General features: G+C 42.7%; 1 long non-coding RNA gene across 1 annotated transcript; it reads left to right on the top strand.

The window, feature by feature from the left end:
- Positions 1–4,648: 4,648 nt before the first annotated feature.
- Positions 4,649–5,989, top strand: LOC110679520. The gene is made up of 4 exons (XR_002502550.1): positions 4,649–5,036; positions 5,099–5,247; positions 5,303–5,411; positions 5,466–5,989. It is a non-coding gene; the product is annotated as an uncharacterized LOC110679520 (long non-coding RNA).
- The last annotated feature ends 968 nt before the right edge of the window (positions 5,990–6,957 follow it).

Here is a 6,957-nt window from a genome sequence, read left to right as displayed (position 1 = left end):
GTGTATTTCCAATTATGTAAATATTACCCAGAACTATATCCAAGTGAGCACCAACCTTAGAAAAAATGTTTCCAGCAGCATATTCAGAACCATTAGATACATAGACCACTCTATAGAAGGTTCCAGGTGCCCTGGGGGAAGTGGTCAATTAGGAATCTGGATTAATCTGAAACCATATCAATATGGACATTAAACTTCATGGTTTTCAAAGCTTATGCTATCCGAAGAATCTCCAGCACCACCGGCTGCCATGACTACTTTATAGTAGGTTCCAGGTGCCCGGGGGATTTGGCCAATTTGGCCGTTCCCATGTTAAGAATCACCTTCTACCATGAACTGTAGGATCCATGTGACTTGGAGGATGAGGAGCATTTTCAGAACCACAAGATGAAATAACCACACTATAGTAGATTCCATGGGCTCCTAGAGATGTGGCCAATTCGGAACATAACCACATCCCCCAGAGCCCATGGAAACTATTATACAGTGGTTATATACATATGTTGCTCTGTAAATGCTTCTTGTAGCATAGCCTTCAAAAATCTTGCTGTTTATACACATACTGATGTGTTTTCGGGCATGTTTTGAATTGGCCACATCCCCGCGGGCACCTGGAACCTACTATAGAGTCGTCATGGCAGCCGGTGATGCTGGAAATGCTTCGGAAAGAATAAACTTTGAAAATCATGAAGTTTGATGCGCATATTGATATGGTTCCATTCCAGGCAAAATTTTGCCTATCTCAATCATTTTGCCTATCCCCTGTAGATCACGGAACAGCTGAGAATCAACCATTTGACAGTGTCCCGTGTGGTAAAATCATTCAATGAGACCCAGGTGCAGAAGTTCTGGATGAAGAAGGTCGAAAAATTTGCCAAGAAGTACTTGTTGTAGGCGATCTGTGGGTATGACAAAATACAAGCCGTACATAATGATTGGCACCATCAACAACCAAATAAAAAGAAAGAATTCCTTCAAACACGCCTGCTACCCTTCCGTCAGTCTCACAAAGACCGTTTTGGCCGGATCTGGCATCGTGTTATTACGCGAAACCGGTCATGAAGTAGTACAGAGCCAACGAAGTTATTTTTGTGTCAAAGGAGATAAATTCGTCAAACTCATCAGAGCTTTGCCCAATAAAAAAATTCTGAACGATTATGAAGTGTAAGCTCAGGCAAACAGAGAAGTTTTCATTAACAACAAGGATTTGAAGAAAAAGTTTATAAAAGTGTTTCAAAAAGAAAGCGTTGTACAAAATTTGATGGGTATCGTAAGTCGAATATGCGTGCATTTAGCCTAGTAGAGGAGGTTGAATAAACTAATATTGTAAGAACATAGCTAATATGCTTTTCTTTATTTTCTGCCTGTGCGCAAATATTACATTTTCTAAGTCTGAAATGTGCGTTGTACTCTTCAATCGTAACTTGTCTGCCTTCCTTTTAAACCGTCCATCGGCATAAATAGACTACGGTCCATACATATCGCATCATAGCAAAATTGTAACCGGTGGTTGTTTCTATTTTCGTCACACTTTACAACTGGATTCCACCGCTGAGAGGAGACGGCCGATCAATCCGAGAGTGGCTGTTAAACATATAGATTAAAGATTAATAATCTACTGACGGATGGGATCGGATCGGATGGATCGATAGAAGGCAGCCGCTTGTGTGCGTGTGTGGCTTATGATCAACGAACCCGAGCCGGTATGAATGGATAGACGAATGACGGATTTTGGTCAGCATTTTAGGACGGAGGAAAGACGACAGAAGGAAGTTGTTTTGCTGCTCGTGTGCTAGCAGAGTGGTTCCATCTTCTTTGCTCTCTCAAAGCCATAGGAAGGCCGACTGCGGTCATATCGACTTGAAGTGGGATTGACGAGTTCGGAATTGGGTGATGGGTTTTAAGAAAAAAAAAATCACGCTTTTCTCGGCTGTTGATTTTGCCTGTTCCCTTTCCTTATGATTATTTTTGATGCTGAATTTTGAACGGATCCAACTGTTCGATATGCATTTATGAAGTTTGCTTCTAAGTGGGATGAACGGTGCGAGGAGGCGTGAATACATCCATTTGATGTTGGTTTGGAGATTCCAAAAGAAGCATTAACACGAAGCAGAATCATTTGCTAGAAAATACGATAAGATACTTTAAGCAGCAGGATACCATTCCTTCTCATGAACAAATGGGGAAAATTTACCGGCGTGCACGTAAAAGTTTTCAGAAGGACTACAAATAATTTTGAATACTGGTAGGGCCCTGGGAGGGAGGCACAGATACTACACACGAAATATGAAACAACACTTTTCCAAATAGCAAGATAACTCCCGCTCACCAATGACAATCAAGGTAGGCATGGGAAAAATCGCTAGTTTTATTTTGTTGTGTACCTTCGATCTTTCTGGACAAACTTGGAAAAAGGGTCATAGTTTTAAGTGCTTTTAATTTTGATTGGAAAAGAGTAAAAAGATGCGTGTTTCAATACTTTATATTCGATAAAATTAAAAAGTGCTATCGTGGCATTGCTTTAATGTGTGCAGGAATTGATTTTCAACCGATTGTTGTCAACCTTGTTGAAATGCACAAACATGTTTTGATCAATTACGCGCTTTAATCATATTTGTCCATTCTTTAAAATCTGGGCTCACAGTGACAGTTCGTGACAGTATAATCTCGGCTCACTATGACAGGCATAAATTTTGTATCGGTTTCTCCCTCCCAGGTAGGGCCCAAAAACGTGGTAAATGCGCAGCTATTCAGCAGAACTATGCTGAAGGTCTAGATTTCTCGATTTAGGCGAATGCATAACAATTTAAAATCGTATGGCATCATGATCTTTCGAATTGATATTTGAGACTTTCGATAGAATGTTTTAATATTTTATTTGACTCGTAAAATATTTGTTTTCACGTTTCGGATTTTTAAACAGTATTCTAAAATCCATATTTTTACACTATTGAACAGAGTTGCTCGCTGTCACAATCAACTCTCAAAATTTGCTGATTGGTACAGGCCGATTGCGATACAATTTGAAGCCATCTTTATCACATCAACATCATGCTGTCTACTCCATCACTAGTGCATTGATGGCGATATACTATGGATATCATTGATGGGTTAACTTTAGCCTCAAATTAAGCAAATAAAATGGCAATTTATCAGTACGATATTTTTGACAGTATTGCAGATAGATTAAAACTATGTGTAGGTCACTGAAAAACGTTAACAGCATGGATATTTACCTCGTGATCACTCATTCTGCAGTGATTATGATCTAGAGTGCGATGTCGCATCACTGCTGTTGGTTGTCAAATCAAAGTGATATTGATAGCTCGCAAGTGATATTGATACTTTTAGAGCATAAGCCATCAGTTGATATGATTGATATTAAGCAACTCTGCTATTGAATTTTTAATGTTGTTCGATCACATTGGAAAACCATTTCATTTGTATTCACTTGTCTATTTCTATACATAAAACATAACCTAGTTTTCCATCGCATACATACGATAAATACATGGGGCCCAGATAGCCGTAGCGGTAAACGCGCAGCTATTCAGCAATACCAAGCTGACGGTAGTGGGTTCGAATCCCACAGGTCGAGGATCTTTTCGGGTTGGAAATTTTCACGTCTTCCCAGGGCATAGAGTATCTTCGTACCTGACACATGATATACACATGCAAAAATGGTCATTGGCATAGTAAGCTCTCAGTTAATAACTGTGGAAGTGCTCATAAGAACACTAAGCTGAGAAGCAGGCTTTGTCCCAGTTGGGACGCAACGCCAGGAAGAAGAAAAACATACGATAAAATGAAGCTACAACTAATAATCAACATAAAAAGTACAGAACGATAGGTCCATAGCGTCACCGTTTGATTGCTCCGATTTATTATTAGCGTATCCAATTGCCCTGTTTCGGGGCGTCTGAACCCCGTGACGCAGCACGGTATCAATCAAATGGCTCAGCACGTGTTTACTACCAGCCAGTCTTGAAAGTCACAGTATGTCTACCAATCACCCATCAATCCCTAGGAAGTATCGTGTGCCCCGTCTAACTATCTGGCAATCAAGCTTCCCCCATTCGATTCACCTTTCGCTTTTGGGGTTTCGTATTGGAAGCCAACCACCGTTAAAAACGATCAATTATATTACTCTGCTCTGGAACAACCTGAACAAGGCTTTCGTTTCAGTACTGAACCTGGCCGTGGCGATTCCAGGTAAGGTAATCAAGTAGTATTTAGATGTCGTTGAAGAATGACTTAGTTCCTACATGTATAGGAAGCAGATCTGGGAGATCAAAGCAAAACAAGACGTAACAAACCGTGTCTTAAAAGTGATCGACCCTTGCTGCGAGTGGTACAAAATATTATGAACTATTTGAAGTAATTTTGTTGGAATGATGTGCTTTTTTAGTCCGGCTATCCTGTTGAGAGTTTTCTAGGCTAACCGAAGCCGGTGAAATGCAACATTTTAATAACAAAGCGATCAAACCATGTGATACCAGATTTTATTCATTTTCGATACTCATATCTTATCTTCTATATAAATAAAAATGGAGTGGTGTTTGTATGTAACGACATGGCTCGAGAACGGAGCCAGGAATTGACGCAAGTTTTTCACTGTTGTTCTTCACAAGGGATGCGACGTTGTTACGTTTAGTTATGATTTGTCAATATTTAAAAGTCAGTATTCTGAAAACTATCAAAATAGCAAATGCCGAACGTACTACGCTAGCCAACATCATTTCGCTCCGTGTATCAACGACCAATTCAAAACACGCTCCAACAAAAAGGCCTTAAGCAAAGCGACGACGCAAAATCAAGGCAACGCCGTAATGCAAAAGATCACTCACACAGCGATACAATTGATAGCAGTAGAGCACAGTCATCCGGTTTGGTCTCGTCATCGTCATTCGTAGCCGTCCGTTCGATCGCGGTAGAAGCGACCACGCGAGTGCAGAAAAAGCAAAGTTTAATCCCATCGGGAGAAAACTTCCAAGAGGAAATAATCACACGATCTATATTTAGATACGTGCCTAAAGGTGAGTGGGAGTGAAAACGTCCTGCATGACACGATAAACAAGATTGTTTCCAACATTTCAAGGACGACGAAACGAACCAGCAGATTAGCCAGCCAGCACCACGTTTAAGCTAACCTCAAAAGGTTCGCTTGGCCGAATACTCACTCTCCGAACGACTGGAATTACGGTTTACGGAGGTCAGGAGTCACTCTACACGACGATTTGCCATCCGGTAAGCCAAAAAACTCTAAATGCGAGAATATGTACTAACTAAAACTGCTCTCCAGCCACGAGCCACGTTGATCCACCACACACGATAGTGGAATCGCAGGGAGGACGTCATCTTTCCATCTGCACCATAAGGATTTGGGCAGAGCACGAGGCCTTCCGAAGGAAGTAGGTAGAAAATCCCTTCGAAATTGAGCACCGGCTAATCCTTTGGGATGCCAGGGCCTTTTTTTTTATTCGCAGACTGGTCTTCTTCTGCGGACCTTGCAGTTTCCCCTTTTCTGGGTAGAAGTGGCAACTTTCGTCGCACCGAGGATCCAGTGAGCGGAATCGATTGGTAAGACGAAGACACAGTAGACACGAGAGAGGCTCTCCAACAGGATCGACAAAGTGGACATCGTGGACCAAAAGGTGTGCAGACAAACGGCCAATACGGCAGGAGACGCATCAAGCGGAAATCATTCCGAACACTGCTGGTGTCGGTCGACAATCGGAAGTGAAGGAGAACCGAGAACAACCCCGTGAGCGGTCGAAAAGTCTAATAGCTGGTTGGAAGCGGTCAGGATGAGCGAGGATTGGTCATCTGATGAACCGGGCGTTGGCAAGGAGCAGCATGGGGGACGCCCCAAGAAGATAAGTGCTAGTTTATAAGGAAAACCTTGGCTTTAGCCAGCATAATGATTAGCTCCTAAGAAGATTCGGTCACTATTCAGGGATAAAACCCAAATATATGTATTAAACTGCGATACGTTTTGAGATTTTAGTTGCGCTTTAGCCCTCAGTGTTTGTGGTTCGGATTTTGTCTTTCGCTACCGGTAATAAGCTCTACCGCTACCGGGGAACCGGCAACACTGGCGCCCAACTGAAAATCCACATAGATTAACTACCGTTTAGCGAAATTTTTGGTTCAGTTTTGGTTTGGTTTTGTGCGATTTCGGTTATCCGGCATACGATAATCAATATAACTTTAACCCTTACGCATATTAAGCAACAGAATAATGGATTACACACATTTGACGGACGAAGAAGTGACCTACGAGTTGGCTTTACGCCACGTTGTCAATCTAGGTCCGACCACACATAGGGGGAAAGTTCTTCGCCTCAAGGCTCTCATTCAAGAAGAGAACTTGAGAGATAACAAGCCCACTAGCTCGGAACATGTTATGAGTTCCCAATCTAACTTAGAACTTTGCGAGTTGCAAGTTCAGCAGCTACAGATTAGCACCGAAGCAGCCATTCGGACAGCTAACAATGCAGCTTTAAACCAAATTCGTACACGTCTTCACCACTATCGCGACCGCTTGAAATTAATTCGCCCCCCCATTAATTTGCGGGAGACGCATGGTATGCTAACCGTGCATGTCGACGTACTATTGAACAAAATCTACGGGACAAGTGTAGTGAATGGTGTGCCAAGGAGTGAGAGTGTTGTGAGTCAAGCGCCATCAACCGGCGCAGTGAGACGAAGCAGTGGCGAGAACGAAGGAGCAGTCGGAGGAACGACGGATGCCACGATTCCGGTGGGCGACACTTCGAGGCAAGACCCCACACCACCACCTGTGACGTCATTCTCGGGTGGACAAGGACAAGGATTGCTGTTTTCGAGCTCGTTTCGAGCACGAGACAACGAAGACACTGGCGAAAGAGAGTTCAGACAGCAAGCCACATCACCACCACCTCCCTACCATCCCCGGGATCGCGGTCCATGGAACTC

Source organism: Aedes aegypti, chromosome 3 (genome assembly GCF_002204515.2).
Source record: "Aedes aegypti strain LVP_AGWG chromosome 3, AaegL5.0 Primary Assembly, whole genome shotgun sequence".
Taxonomy (NCBI): domain Eukaryota; kingdom Metazoa; phylum Arthropoda; class Insecta; order Diptera; family Culicidae; genus Aedes; species Aedes aegypti.
This window is presented reverse-complemented; position numbering and strand designations above follow the sequence as displayed.